The sequence below is a fragment of the Lycium barbarum genome, chromosome 10, assembly GCF_019175385.1.
Source record: "Lycium barbarum isolate Lr01 chromosome 10, ASM1917538v2, whole genome shotgun sequence".
Taxonomy (NCBI): Eukaryota; Viridiplantae; Streptophyta; class Magnoliopsida; order Solanales; family Solanaceae; genus Lycium; species Lycium barbarum.
The window spans coordinates 109,532,493-109,549,350 of NC_083346.1; the positions used below are offsets into that span (position 1 = coordinate 109,532,493).

A 16,858-nucleotide genomic window follows, 5' to 3' on the forward strand; every position below is an offset into this window, starting at 1 on the left:
AGAAACAGAAACAAGAGTCGGTTGAACAAGCTTTGCAACCAAAACTTTCTTTGAACGAGAAGGATGAAAGGCGTGGCTCACAACAAAGAGGTCATGGGCATGGAAAAGGTCGTGGTAGAGGAGGAGGATGTGGTAGTCAACCTCCGATCAAAGAAAATAGAAGTCAAGACTTCAACCAAGGAAGAGGTGATGGAAGACGTAGAGGATGGAGGTCAAATCAAGGAAGATATGACAAATCAAATATTGAATGTTATACTTGCCATAAATTTGGTCATTTTTCTTGGGAATATAAAAATAATTTGGAGGAGATAAATAATTTTGTGGAGAGTAAAAATGAAGATCAAGATGACGCTTTACTCATGGCATGTAAAGAAGAAGAAAGTGTAGAAAAAACCAATGGTACCTTGATTCTGGTGCAAGCAGTCATATTTGCGAAATAAAGCATTTATTTGTGGAGTTTGAGGAATTTAATGGTGGCAACATTACTCTTGGAGATTCTTCAAAAGTTCAAATCAAAGACAAAGGTACGATTTTAATTCGCTTGAAAGATGGAAGTCATCAATTTATCTCTAATGCCATGTATATGCCGGAAATGAAAAGTAATATTCTGAGTTTGGGACAGCTCTTGGAGAAGAATTATAACATTCATTTGAAAGATAAAGAGTTGACTATGAAAGATTAAAATGGGAGATTGTTAGCCAAAGTTCCTATGGCTAAAAATAAATTGTTTGTTTTGAATCTTCAAAGTCATGTACCGAGGTGCTTATATTCATGTGTCAAAGATTCATTTTAGCTTTGTCATATGAGATTTGGCCATTTGAATTTTGATAGTCTAAGGTTGATGAAAAAGGAAAATATGGTGAGAGGGTTGCCGACCATTAACTATCCTAATCAACTTTGCGAATGATGTCTTTTCGGAAAGCAATCAAGAAAAAGCTTTCCTAAAGAGTCATTGACAAGAGCACGGTGCCCTTTGGAGTTTATTCATATAGATGTGTGAGGACCTATCAAGCCAGCCTCACTTGGTAAAAGTAATTATTATTTTTTTCTTTATTGATGATTATTCTCGGAAAACTTAGGTTTATTTTCTAAAGGAAAAATCTGAGGTTTTTGAAAACTTCAAGAATTTTAAGAGCATGGTGGAGAAAAAAAAGTGGTTACCAAATTAAGTCACTTCGGTCCGATAATGGTGGAGAATTCACATCAAATGAATTCAAGGCTTTTTGTGGAAAAATCGAAATTCGTCATTTTTTTACCGTTCCAAGATCGCCTCAACAAAATGGCGTAGTGGAGAGGAAGAATCGGCCTATTCTCAACATGACAACAAGTATATTGAAAATAAAAAATATGCCAAAGGAATTTTGGGATGAAGCAGTTGCTTGTGGGTCTATTTATCAAATCGGCGTCACACCAAAAGTGTTCGTGGCAAAACATCGCATGAGGCTTGGAGTTGTTTCAAACCAAAAGTTTCTCACTTGCGAATATTGCTTATGCATATGTACCAGATGAGAAGAGATCTAGGCTTGATGACAAAAGTGAGAGGTATGTCTTTGTTGGTTATGATCAAAGATCTAAAGGTTATAAGTTATATAATCCAGAAATGGCAAAGTTAGCATAAGTAGAGATGTTGAAGTTGATGAAGATAGTGCTTGGTAGTGGAAATCTAAAAGAGCAAGATTACTCTTTTAGTCCATTACTTGATGATGAAGATGATGGAGAAGTTATGGAGTAGCCTACTACACCTCCTGCAACACCTCCATTGCAAGTTCAAGAAGTTGGGGAGTCAAGTTCAAGCAACGTACCAACAAAGACTAAAAGTCTTCATGAATTGTATGATGCAACAAAAGAGGTAACAGAAAGTTTAAGTGATTTAACTCACTTTTGTTTATTGGTGGACAATAAGCCTTTAGGTTATGAAGATGCTGCTCGTAATCCAAAATGGAGAGATGCGATGGATGACGAAATCAAGGCATTCAAGAAGACTAATAGTTGGGAGTTTGCAAAACTTCCAAAAGGAAAAAGCATCATTGGAGATTTGGAGTCAAAAGAATTGTTAAGCTAAAGAAAATTTTCAAAGGAGAGGTAGAGAAGTATAAACCAAGATTGGTAGAAAAAGGGTACAAGCAAAAGGCCGGTATTGATTATGATGAGGTGTTTGCACCAGTTGCTCGTTTGGAGACAATCTGCTTGATTATTTCTTTAGCAACTCAGAACCAATGGAAAATTCATCAAATGGATGTGAAGTCGGCTTTCTTGAATGGGGTTTTGGAAGAAGAAGTATACATTGATCAACCTTTGGGCTATAAGGTCGAAGGACATGAAGATAAAGTGCTGAAATTGAAGAAGGCTCTTTCTGGCTTGAAACAATCTCCACGGGCTTGAAATTGTAGAATTGTCAAATACTTCCAAGCAAATGATTTTTCAAAGTGTCCACATGAACATGCACTTCATGTAAAAATCAATGAAAATGGTGGCACATTACTTGTTTGTTTGTATGTGGATGATTTGATCTTGACAGGAAATAATCCAAAGATGTTTGAAGAATTCAAGAAAGCAATGATAACAGAATTTGAGAGTGGAGCAAAAGAAGGATGGAATTTTTATTTCTCGAGGAGAATATGCAAAGCAGATTCTCAAGAAATTTGAGATGGAGAATTGCAAGCCTGTTAGCACCCCTGTGGAGTTAAATTGTCAAGGCGTGAAGATGGAGAAAATATCAATCTCACATACTTCAAGATTCTTGTTAGAAGCTTGAGGTACTTAACTTGTACGAGACCCGATATTCTTTTTTGGTTGGATTTGTCAGTCGCTTTATCGAAACTCCAACAGGTTCTCATTTAAAAGCAGCCAAAAGAATACCCCGATATATCAAAGGTACACTTGATTATGAAATTTTTTATTCATCTTTCAAAGACTTCAAGCTTGTTGGCTATTGTGATAGTGATTAGGCTAGTGATGTTGATGACTAGAAAAGTACTATCATTTTTTTTTTGTTGGAAATTCTGGATTTACTGTACATGGAATTTCAAGAATCAAACAATTGTGACTTTATCAACTTATGAAGCGGAGTATGTAGCAGCTTCTTCTTGTGTTTGTCATGCAATTTGGCTGAGGAGTTTGTTGGAAGAACTTCACTAACCACAAGAAGATGCAACTAAGATTTGTGTTGACAATAAATCGGCCATGGGGTTGGCCAAGAACCCGGTGTTCCATGAAAGGAGCAAACATATTGATACTAAGTATCATTTCATTAGGGATTGCATATCCAAGAAGGAGGTAGAGTTTGAGTTCATGAAATCGCAAGGCCAAGTTGCAGACATTTGCACTAAGCCGTTGAAGATTGATATTTTTCAGAAGTTGCGGATGGCTCTTGGAGTAGTGAATCAACTTTAAGGAGGGATATTAAAAAATTAAAATTGTTCACAATATTTAACTTCTTCACATTATATTTAATTTAGTTCATGAACTAGTAGATTAATGTATTAGGGGATACATGAATTGGTGGAAAATTCTTGATTAGTCTAGTGAATTCATTCATGTACTTTGGGAATGAAGTCTATCATGCATATACTTGGGAAAAGGAGAAGTCTAGACTTAAATGAAAATGCATGTACGCAATTGCTAGATACATGGTGTAGTTCACCTATAAATACCCATGTATGCTAGTCATTTTGACTACCTATAAATACCCATGTATGCTAGTCATTTTGTTCAAGTCAAGTTGAAATAGAAATCATCTTTCCTCCATTTCTCTTTTAGTGAGTTTTCGAGTGTTGTTTGTGTTGTTTTGCTCTTCCGAATTTCCAACCGAACACCCCTACTCCTGCACCTAAATTAGACCGGGAAAAATTCAGATATAGCCCTTTTCAGCCCCTAATTTTTTATATTCATTGTTTTTTCTAGTTTGGAAAATTATCTAAGGAACCAGATTTTCATTACTATGCCATTATTGTTCTTAATGTTGTAAGGGGAGAGAACGAGGAGGTTTCATTCTTGGTTTGTTAATGAATTTCATTTTGCTTCAGTGATTAAAATTGATACTCATGTTACTCTGTGAGTTTGTCCACATAGTGTATTTGTGAACTAAGTGAATATTTTTTGCAAGTTGAAGTGTTAGGATTTTTCCTAGTGTACTTAAATGTCAAACAGCTATGGTGAGTGTTGTATAGCCTTGAGATTTTGAGCAAACGCACGCAGTAAGGTATTACAAGAATTTAACTCCTACTTTAGTGCCATATTAAATAGATAAAAGGGTCAAATTCGTGTTTAACCCAACCCATTTTTTATCCGTATTAATATGAGCGGGTTGCAACTCAACTCACTTTTATTCAATCCGTTTTCAGTCTGTCCAAATCCGACTCAACCCATCCATTTGTCACTACTATCGATAATCGTCATAAAATATTGTTATCTTCTTCCATAAATACAAAGGGACATTGAGTAGTTGAGCTGTCGAATTTAATAGAGAGATATGATTTTGGTGTGAAGCACGAGTTGGATTGATAGGTGATGTATTGTATCGTGTGGGTTGTGAAGTTGCATGCATTGATGGTGGTAATCAGTGTAGGTGGTGGATCAGGGGGACCGATAAGTCCACCCGGAGGAACATGGTCTGAATTTCTCATTATCGTTTGAATTGTATCTTTCTATGAACACATTAAACAGGTACTCTACTATTTTTTGAAAGACATTTGATATGCACATAATATTATGCCATATATTGCTTTCACACTTACAAAAATACAAATTTAGTTAAGCGTAGTTTATTAATGGAACAATAAATTTAGTGGGGCAATTAAAAAAGTTTAGCTTTAAGTCTAATTAATTAATTTGATTGTCAAAACAGAATTCATATATACGGAATTCAAACTACAAAATAAATTCTGAAATATTCTGAAATTGCAAAAAGTAAAAAACAATGTTCATGAAATATTACACGTGTAGAGAAGAAAGAGTAAAAATTATTGTGCTCTTTTGAAGTTGTTCTGGAGACTTTATTTCCAGCCAAGCAAGTTTGTGCGTGATTCATGTGTGTGGCATGCAATAGTATCCCACCCCCTCTCTATTTGCAATTTGGTTAAGAGCAATTAAGATTAGTATTGTATTATTTTGGAAGAGGTTCAAAAAGGAATCGGGAAAGAAAGGGGCACGGCAGACAAATTTATAACTAAACTAAAACCTAACTATACACAAAATGAACTAACTCTAAGCTCCATCTCCAGTAATAATATGTGATCTAAATATGTGGTGGACTACAACATATTTCACTATCTATGACGAATTATTTTGTCACTTAAAAGTCATATTTCGTCACAAAAAACTTTTTGTGACAAAAAAAAATTCGTCAATCTTTCATCCCTAAACCATGGGTCACTAAAAGTATACAGAGACAACTTAGTGTTTCGTCGCTAAATAACGTTATATTAACTACAAACTAAAATTCGTTCCTAAATAAGTAGTATTTATGACGAACTTATTTGTCATAAATAGCGTAAAGTTTTTTTAGCTAAAAATATTATTACGTCGCTAAAAAGATGTTTATTATCGACAAATTGAATTTGTCACTAATTATAATTTTAATTAGTGATGACGTTGATTGTCTTTAAAGCTATACATAATTTGTAGTTAAAAGGTATCTGCTTTGTGTACGAAAGGAAATTTTCATCTCTAAATATATAAATTAGCAACATATTTGTTTGTCGAGGAAAGTCAACAATTTCGTCGTTGAAAATTATTTGTGCATCGGAAATGGTGCTATTACTGACAAGACTAATTCGTCACTATATGTTATCTTAATTAATGATAATTTCAATGTCATCTAATTTTAAGTTAATTTGTAGTTAAAATATAATTATGTTATTAATATAAAGGCCATTTTGGGATAAATTATTTTTTTCACTTAATGTAATCAAGTTGAGACGAAATTAGCAATACAATTTACTTTCTATAGTTAAATATTTTTTGTCAGTAATTACATGTACATTTCAACATTTAAAAGTAGCTTATGTAAATAAAAGAATACAAAAATAAAAGAGACGTGTAATATCAAAAATACATACAAAATCATATACTAATTACATCTATATTATTCTGAGATAGCATCTGATTACAAATTCATTGAGTAAATAAAGTAAAATCACTCAAACATAAAAAGTCTAATTGAGATACATGAACAATGATAAATTAAAAAAAGTATTTTGCTTCCTCATGTGCCAATATAGCGTCCTTTATCTAGAAACTTCACTCCTTTTGCACCTTCATGTATCTGTGTGAAAAGAAAGAATATATAATTTTAGTATACTTTTTTATATCAAAATATATCTTCAACCGTAATAATGAAACTCACATTAATTAGTGAAGCAATTAATAGAAAGAGAAAGAAATAGTTACTTCTCTACTAAATCGTCAACTATTCGATTATCACATGCAATAAAAACTTACATCTTTATTAAAAAGATGGCAAGAATTCGTCCATTAAGATGAACTCTTTGTAGGAGTCGAATAATTATCGTAAAATAATTGCTCCTTGTGCTAAAAACAAATATTCAACTCCTGATAGAGCATTGGCAAATATTGTTAGGAACTTTTATTAGGTAGAGATATTGATGAGTTATAATCAAACAAGAGAGAGGCAGAGTTAATGTAACTGTATGGTGGTGGATAACCATCAATTGGGAAACGGAAAAGGGCCTAAAATACCCTCGAACTATTGAAAATGGAGCAAAAATACCCTTCATCCACCTATTGGGTCTCAAATACCCTTATCACCACCTATTGGGTCTAAAATACCCTTATCACTAACAAAATCTTTTCATTAAACACGTGTCATTTTTCTATTGGTTGGATTATAAAATTAATTAAACTAATTAAATTTTGCAATATTGACCAGATAGTGCCCCCCTCCGACACCCCCCCCCCCCCCCGTGATTTTTTTTTTTTTTTTTTTGAAAAAAAAGTTGACATTTTTTTTGCACCCCACCCCGCACCCCTACCCCCCCCCCCCCGACGCAAAAAAAATTAATATTTTTGAAAAAAAAAGTTTTGACGTTTTTTTTTGGGGTTTTTTAGCTGGGAGGGGAGGGGGCGTAGGGTGCGGGGTTTGGGGGGTGGGGGGAGGGGGAGGGTGCGGGGTGGAAAAATATTCTGTTAGCAATAGGGGTATTTTAGACCCAATAGGTAGATGGTAAGGGTATTTGGGGGCTGAAAGGTGGATGGAGGGTATTTTTGCTCCATTTTCAATAGTTCGAGGGTATTTTAGGCCCTTTTCCGATTGGGAAAAGAAGAAAATATACACGAGGAATTCTCTTCTGATTTGGAGTATAAGTATTTGCATTCGAGTGGGCTACTTAAACTTTATATGAGTAGGTAAACTGATCGTGGTTTACAGGGAGGAAAAATAGGGAATGGTTGGGAGAGGGAATTTTGCACGAAAATATTGGAGGGAAATAAAATAATTGAAAGTCAAGTTTTGTTATTTTACCCTCCCCCAATATTTTAGTGTAAAATTTCCATACTTATGACTTGTTTTTACTTCATGACTTACCATTAAATATTAAAATTATATTTCTATCTTTAATTTTTATATTATGGATGATTTCAACACTTTTTACTTCACAATTTTTATTTGGACAAAATGTGAAACACGTTAACAATAATTTTGTATATGATCGATATTACGTGTGTACATGAGCAGGCTTAGTATTAGGATAATTGTACATAGGGTGTCAATGTTTTTAGAAAATCGATTTAACCGACCGGACCGAACCGTATCAAACCGATTTTTAGGTTTCTTTTAATAAAATCGATGGTTTTTATATAAATTTATAACCGTATCGAAGAATTAGGAAGGTTTTTAATTTTATTAAAATAAACTGAAAATATACCGACCGTACCGAATAAATTTATATGTGTAAAATATATTTTATATATTAAGTTTAAGAATAATGATATATTAAAAATTTCACCTCGCCCCTGGATGATGAAAACAATTACGAGCCCATAACATAATTAACACTCAAAGTCCCAAGTTTGAAACTTATTATACTACTCCTATTGAAATTAAATTAGTTATAGCATCTCCAGTAGTAACTTGTAAGCTACAACGTATTCCGACGATTTTGGGTAGCAACCTACAAGATCTTAGATATCTTTCATCTCGTGTGATTTAACTTTCCCTTAATGGATACTTAATCTTATAGTAGACTCAGTTTTTGGGTCTCATCTTGATTGATATCTTCCCTCACGCCATCTAAATTGTATTTTTGTCTTTGCTTAACATTGTTTTACACTACTGTAAAATAGTGGGATGAATCTCTATTCTTGTCGTCTTTTATGTTTTCTTGATTTATCACCTTTTTAAATAGTAAAACTGTCTAGAGAGTTTTGTCAAAATCCTACAAAATTATACATGGTATTGTGTCCTAAATTCTGCTAGAGATTCTTACATGATATTTTTTCCAAAAAAAAGTACGGAAAATAACTTAACTGTATGAATACTGAAGAGAAACCGAGATGATGGGACTGTTTTGGAAACTCTAATTTTGGTTATATGAAATGAAATTACTGAAAATTCAGTATGGTATAAATTTTAAAAAATAACCGCATGAACCGTACCATTGACACCCCTAATTGTACATATTAACTATAAGGTCCCACAGATTTTTATATTTAAACTAGACTAATTACAAGTTTAATGATGCAATTAAAGTAATATCTGTTGTGTGCAACCCACACACGACAAATATAATTGGAATGTGATACCATGAATATGGGGAAAGTTTAAGGCATTGAGTGTGGTCGCGACTAGGGATGTTCACAGTTTGGTTAGAAACCGATCCAAGCCGAAGATCTAACCAAATCGATTAAATAAGATGATATTTGTTTGGGTTTGGGTCTAGTTTGGTTTAAAATTTTTAAAAATTGATAAGTTTTGTTTGGTTTGGTTTTTAGTAAAAATAAACCAAAGAAAAGTTCGAACCAAACCGTCAAATTATATACACAAATTTTATAATTGTATATATCAATATATTAATTTTTATAAGTAATTTTAATTACTTTGTATACTTTTCATCAAAATATAATTCATCTCTAATAGGTTAATGAACTTACACCTTGAAGCTCATTTCTTAAAAGAAGGCCATGAATCCAATTAATTCAATTATTTAAAGAAACAACTATAAGATTTGCTTATATTTTTATTTTGTATTTCTTCTAAACTTTATTCACTTGATTAAAGCTTATACATTTATTCTCCATATTCCAAATAAATTATAGCTATCACAATAAAAGAGTAATAATGGTTTATAAGTTGTAAAATAATAAAAAATTCTTTCCTAAATTGTAGGGGAAAAAATGAGAAAGAGAAAACATTAGGTTTCTTAAAAATCGAAAAATCGAACCAAACAGAAAACAAATTGACAACCACCAAACTGATTGATATGTATTATATTTGATTTGGTTTGATCTTAATAATTACAAAATGGAATAAATTGATTTGGTTTTAATTTTAGCCAAGAACCGACCCAAACCGTACTATGAATACCCCTAGCCGCGGACATTAATAGTGAAGAATCTCAAATTTATAAAAATAAAAAATGATTGAGATAAATTGTTTGTTGCAATAATTCTTACCAAATACAGTGCCAAAATTATGGCTAAATTCTTTGAAAAAATAATACTACAAAATTATGTGATAGAGCTACGGCAAAAAATTATTGTAAAAGCTTTTCATAAAATAATTATATTAACTATTGCAATGAATTAGTGATAGATTTTCCATTACTAATATAACTAGTCACTAAAGATGTGCAGTGCGCTATCACTACAAAAATTATATTTAAATATTACATTCTTACTGATTTCTTATGAAGTAGAAATTAAAAATATAAAACATCTATGGCATACAACATTTTTCAAAATATTTTACTGTATCTAATATTAATTATGCATGTACATTGTATTTCTATTGAATGTTATAAAATTAATGAAGGTAAAATAATGAGAGACATATTTCATATCTTTAAAAACACATATTGTTTTAAAAAAAATGTAATTATATTGTTATCTATGAATCTTTGCGCTCTTCGTATGTTAGATGGCGTATCATTTTTAAAGCTTCTTCTTTCATCTAAACTACTAAAATATTTAAAATCAAAGAAAATTATGCTTGTGTGGTACATGTTCATTGACCGATAAAACTATCATTTTTATTTTATTTAGATCAAGATGTCCTATCATTGATGATCTTTTGACATATACTAAAAAAACAATTCGTAGCCAATAATTGCAATATTCAGTGATGAAATTTAAGTTGTAGCCATTTAAAAATTGTATTTTTTGTGACAAATTTCGTTGTGACTAAATTGCAGGTTAAAGAAAGACAATAATACAATTGTCACTAATTGTGTGAACTATTAGTGACAAAAGGTAATGTCACAATTAAATATAAAATTTTGTGGCTAAAGTTTACAATGATTAGCTACAAATTCTAATTTGTCGCTATTGTATCAACATATTTTTTGTGACGAAAGTTTTTCGTGTCCAAAATGTAACTAGTGTTAGGACAAAAAATGGTTTGTCACAAATTGGGTACATCATTAGTGACAAAATAATGTGTCACTAATAATTTTAAATTCGTAGCTAATAGTACTTAATAAATTGCGCCAACTAATTTTTTGGTGGGAAACTTTAGTTGACAAAAATTTGCTACGAAATATTATGTTTCGTCACTAAAAGTATGCGCCTCATGTATTTAAACACGAAATATAATTTTCGTCACGAAAGATGAACAATTGGTGACGAATTTCATGCCGTAGCTAATAATTTTGTAGCTATATATCACATTTGTTGTAGTGAACGTTTTCTACTAGCTAGCTTTCACAACTATCTAAAATCTATATAAAGGCTACAAGTCCTAAACATTTTCTCACCACTTTTGTCTCTCAACTTATTGATATTTCAAGAAGAAGAACAAATGGGTCTGAAAGGCAAGTTGATTGCTTCAATGGAGGTGACGTGCGAAGAACAAATGATTTATGATCTTTTGCTCACCAATACTCATATAGCCGACATAATCCCCAATAAGATCAACAATTATAAGATTCATGAAGGTGAAATGGGAAAAGTTGGTACGGTTGTTAGCTTGAAATATAACGACGGTAACATACATCTCTCTCTCAATATGATTTACTTGCATCAATTTTCTATATTTAGGTGTATTTGGTTGTACGAAAGTTATTTTTCAAAAAAATGATCTTCATGAAAAAGTTATTTGATGGTTTTTGATTACCATAAACATATTTCAAGTACAGCCGTTTGCTCCAAGAAAGTAAAATAACTTCTTTTACTTGTGGGCGGAAGTAATTCCTCAATTTTTTTTTTTAACTTTTGAATTTATTTTATTTGCTCCAACTAACACTTAGATGTTACTTACTAATAATTAGTACTCAAAAGGTTCATCAAAATAGAATATTCTATGATTTTTAATATTATTATTAATATCATTAATAGTGTATGCTTTCGGTAATATATCTTTCCACAAATCAAATACTAAAAAAGATTTTCCAAATATTTGCATAAAAACAATTTCCACGAAAAATTACTTTTGTCATACCAAACATAACAAAACAAAAAAGCTCCGTACAATAGACCCTTGTGGTCCGGCCCTTCCCCGGACCCCACGCATAGTGGGAGCTTAGTGCACCGGGCTGCCCTTTTTTTATACCAAACATAACAAAAAGGGAAAAGGATCAAATATACCCCTCTACTTTAGTTTATTGGCTAACTTTGCCCTCCGTTAGCCAAAGTAATCAAATATACCCCTCCCGTTACAAGTTGGGCCCAAATATACCCCTACCGTTAGCAAAGTTTTAAAAATACTCTCATTTCTAACATATTCCCACATAAGCAAGTCTAGTCATTGGAATTGGATGACGTGCACGCCACATGGCATTTAACTTATTCTATGTACGCCTACCTGACAATTTTTTTAAAAACAATCTAGAAAATTGATTTTTTTTTAAAACAATTCTGAAAAAAAAATGGCTTTTATTAAAAATCTGGAACTTTTTTGTTTTAATAAAACCCATTTTTTTAAAATATATTCTCGAAAATTGGATATTTTAGTTAAAAAATCTGAGAAATGATTTTTTTTTTAAATCTGGAAAACTGTAAAGTATTTTTTTTTTTAAGAAAAGTGTCCTAATTTTTTTAAAATCTAGATTAATTTAAAAAAAAAATCTGAAAAACGGATTTTAAAAAAATCATTTTCCATATTTTTTGATAAAAAAAATCCAATTTTACAGATTTTTTTTAAGAAGTGGGTTTTATAAAATTAAAAAAAACAGATTTTTAATAAAAGCCATTTTTAACAGATTTGTTTTTAAAAAAATTGCCACATAGGCACCACATAGAATAAGTTAAATGTCATGTGACGTCCATGTCACTCAATTCCAATTAGTAGACTTGTTTATGTGGAAATATATTAGAAATGAGGGGTATTTTTGAAACTTTGCTAATGGTAGGGGTATATTTGGCCCCAACTTGTAGCAGGAGGGGTATATTTGACTACGAAAAAGGGCCAAAATTACCCCTGAACTTTTAGAATTAGTTTATTTATACTCTTCGTTATACTATTGGGCCAATTGGGCCCTTACCGTTATACTATGGGCCAAATATACCCCTGAACTTTCGAAAATAGTTTATTTATACCATTCGTTATGCTATTGAGCCAATTGTGCCCTTACCATTTTACTATGGGCCAAATATACCCTTAAGTTACGTGGTCTACCATGTGTCACAATCACAATGACCCAACTCATTTCCCCCTATAATTACACCCATATTAAATTAATCACCGGATCTGACCCGTCACTTAATTTCACCCAACCCGTTTTGTTTATTTCAAACCAAATAAAGTACCTGTACCCATTTTGTTTATTTCATTACAGGTTTCGTTTATGTAAAACATGGTAGTACACAAATGAAAACCCAAAATGTAAGGATCATAAAACTATGGATAACACGATGACTTTTTGGTTTTAACTGTCACATAAATTGTGATTCTTGAAACTGCAATTAAGTGATGGCTAGTATGTGTTGCTATTTTCAATAAGCAGGCTACTTGTTGGTGGTCCATTGATGAATTAAGTCGAGAGGAACAGGCTCGACTATTCCATGACGGATTTCCTAGGATAGAATGGTTTTTTCTGTTTTTTTTCTTCTTCTCCACTGCTTGAGTTCTTTGCATTGTTTTCATTTCTATGAAGAAAGGATAAAATTGTTTTTGTTATTGTAACGATCCTATTAACGTGGTGAAATTTTTAATTTGAGGTTTCATTTTGTATACTACCATGTTTTACAGAAACGAAACCTGTAATGAAATAATCAAAACGGGTATAGGTACTTTATTTGGGTTTGAAATAAACAAAACGGGTAGGGTGAAATAAAGTGAGGGGTCGGATTCAGTAATTAATTTAATCTGGGTGTAATTATAGGGGGAAGTGGGTTGGGCCATTGTGATTGTGACACGTGCAGACCATGTAACTTAAGGGTATATTTGGCCCATAGTATAACCGTAAGGGCACAATTGACCTAATAGTATAACGAAGGATATAAATAAACTATTTTCGAAAGTTCAGGGGTATATTTGGTCCATAGTATAACGGTAAGGGCACAATTAGCCCAATATTATAACGAAGGGTATAAATAAACTATTTTCGAAAGTTCAGGGGTAATTTTGGCCCTTTTCAGATTTGACTATTTTGGCTAACGGAGGGCAAAATTAGCCAATAAACTAAAGTAGAGGGGTATATTTGACCCTTTTTGCAAATAAAAATTAGGCTTAATGCATATACGACCCCCTAAACTTGCCCTTTTTTTTTCCATTTTGACACCTCAACGAAGTGTTGTTCTTATTGAACTCCTGAACTCGTTCTCAAGTGTATCTATCAAATACAATCCGACTTACATAGTATTCCATCTTCAATGTAGCAACATGCAAATATATATTCTAATTTAATTATGCCATCTTTTAGCTAAGATTAACAACAATTGAGAGGGGAAAAAGAGTAGCTCTTAATTAAGCTGGCAGTGAAAGAGCAGAACCAGCAGAAACCGACACATCCATAACCTAAAGAATAGCTTACCACATGTCTAAAGTATCCTCCACCTTCATTTCCCCAATATAATCTTTGCTTCTAATAAAAATCAGATTTAGGGGGTTTGATAGACACACTTAAGGACGAGTTCAGAGGTTCAATAGGAACAATATTTAGTTGAGGTGCCAAATGGAAAAAAAAGAAGCCAAATTTAGGGGGCTGCATATGCATTAAGCCTAAAAATTACAGTTTTCCTTACTAATTCTCATATTCTCCACTATGTCAGTTCTTCTTTTGAGATTTTTAAAGAAAACTCTATTCAGGAAGGGTAGACAATCCAATATTCATGAGCATTAGTCAGATATTTTTTGGAGAAAATGATAAACGAGGAAAATAAATAAATAAGATAAAGATATTATTTTGTAAATGTTTAAATCTGTCATAAGGAATTGGGCAGTTGAACTAGGAGTAACATCTCTTGTATTTTTTTATTTTAATGATTACAGATTGACAAGAAAAGATTATAAAGTATGTAATTGAAGTCATCGATCCTCACAAGAAATCAATCAGTCGCAAAGTGATTGAAGGAAATATGTTAGAGTTGTATAATTCATGTACTGTTGTATCATCTTGTGAATACCAGTGGATTACATGGACCCTTGAGTACAAAAAGAAAACTGAAGACACCCCAGAGCCCCTCATTCCCTTGGGTTTTCTCCTTGACGTGACCAAGGATCTAGATGGTGACCTTCTCAAGAAATAGAAGATCTATGTGTTCTCTGTGTGTGTGTACACATATACATATCTGTGTGTGTTTGTGTGACAAATAATTAGCAATATTGGCTAGTTCTTGCTACTGTATGAAATAAATAATGTTGTGTTTGAAGAATGTATTTTATATGCCAATTTCATTCTATGGATGTATTTCCAAATGACAGTATATGTAAGATATTATGTATTTTTTTATGATAATCCATCCCCTTGTTTTTTTATTTTAAAGCTTTAAGTTATGTTTTGAGACCTTTTATTATTCAACAATAGCATTTCGGACTTGTGTTAATTAGCATGATTTGAGTTGGAAACTGAGGGAGTCGGGTGAGTTTCGTCACCATTTCAGAACTCTATAAAATTGATGATTTTTGCTAGTGCATGTGTTCATCGCAATTGCGATCCATGTGGCGCATTGCGATGAAGGAGGCTAGAAGACCTGAGCTATTAACTCTAGTACTACCCAATCACGCAGGTTAATTTACAATTAATCTCTTAGTGTTGTGTTTCACTTTATTCTTTTAGAAAGTTCATTAAATATTATATCATCACTTTTAGGCCTTATCATGTATGTACGAAGAATTAACTGAAGGTGACCAAAAGGTCTTCAAATTACCGCAGGTGACTTGTGGGGGCCACCCGAAATCAAAACCCAATTAAATTTGGGATTAAGAAGATTGGGGTTCAAAATGTATTTTTTCAAACTTCTTAATCTTTTACAAAATACAAACAAACTCAAAACACCCACCCATTATACTAAAACACCCACCCATTATTCAAAACACCCAAATCGTTCCCTCCCCACAACTCCCTCGCACTTCTTCCATATTTCAAAATCAAAACTCCCAACCAAACTGTTCATCTTCTTCTTCACGTCTCTCATCTCTCCTCTTTTCTTCTCAAGTGTCTCTCTTGTCTCTCGTTGTTGTTGGTGCCGCTGCTGCTGCTTCTTCTCCAACATCAAGATAAAGTTTTTCTTTCACTTGTTCCAAAAGTTATTTGGTAGAAATTGATGATTTTGGTTATAGAAAAATAAGAAGAAGAACATGGGTTTGTCTTCAATGTTGTTTATTTTGTTGTTCCGTGTTTGAGAAACCCTTATTTGGGGTATTTGTTTCACTTGTTGGGGTTTGTGCATTTGTAAATAGTGTATGTTGTTGTCGAGTTATGATTTTTTGTGCTGTTTTTGTTCTTGTTCTCCTTAGGATTTTGAAAAAATGGCTTGCAATCTTGTGGCCTTTTCCCAACAGATGAGTAAGTTGCTGCAGAAACTTCAGCACTTACTTGACAGTTGCAAACATCTGCTGAGGTTGCTTACTTTAAAAACCTCTATTTGGTGTATTTTGTAGTGAAATACTGTTGTTGGTGTTGGTGTTATCCTGTTATGGTATGGTTTAGGAAAACAAAGGATAAACAATTATTGCACATACATTTGGTGTATTTTGTTTAACTTGTATGGTTGTGTGTTTGTATTGTAGTAGATGGTTTTGTTGTTGTCTTGGAAATAGATGCTTGTTGTTTTGGTTTGGTTCAGGGTTTAGGAAAAGCTTGGATAAAATCCAAGCTGTAATTATTGTGTGTTTGTAGTAGATGGTTTTGTTGTTGTCTTGGAAATAGATGTTTGTTGTTTTGGTTTGGTTTAGGGTTTAGGAAAAGTTTGGATAAAATCCAGGTTGTTGTTGTTGTTGTGTGTTTGTAGTGAAATAGTTGATTTTTTCTGTTGTTGTCCTAGTATGTTTCAGGGTTTAGGAATAGATATCCAACAGATGATTTTTTTGTTCTTGTCGTGGTATTTATCTTGTTCTGTTTATAGAAGCTATGTCTAATAGATTTGTAGTTGTTGCAACAATTTCTACACTTGTGGCAACAAGTATACAATATATTGCAACAACTATAAATCTGTTAGACATAGCTTCAGTTATTTGGTTCTGTTTGTAGAAGATATCCAACAGATTGTATATTTGTTGCAACAAGTTATACACTTGTTACAACAA

The 16,858-nt window shown here is 32.5% G+C and overlaps 1 pseudogene; it reads left to right on the plus strand.

The window, feature by feature from the left end:
* The first annotated feature begins 10,882 nt into the window (after positions 1–10,882).
* Positions 10,883–15,071, plus strand: LOC132616011 (kirola-like; annotated as a pseudogene).
* Positions 15,072–16,858: the final 1,787 nt, after the last annotated feature.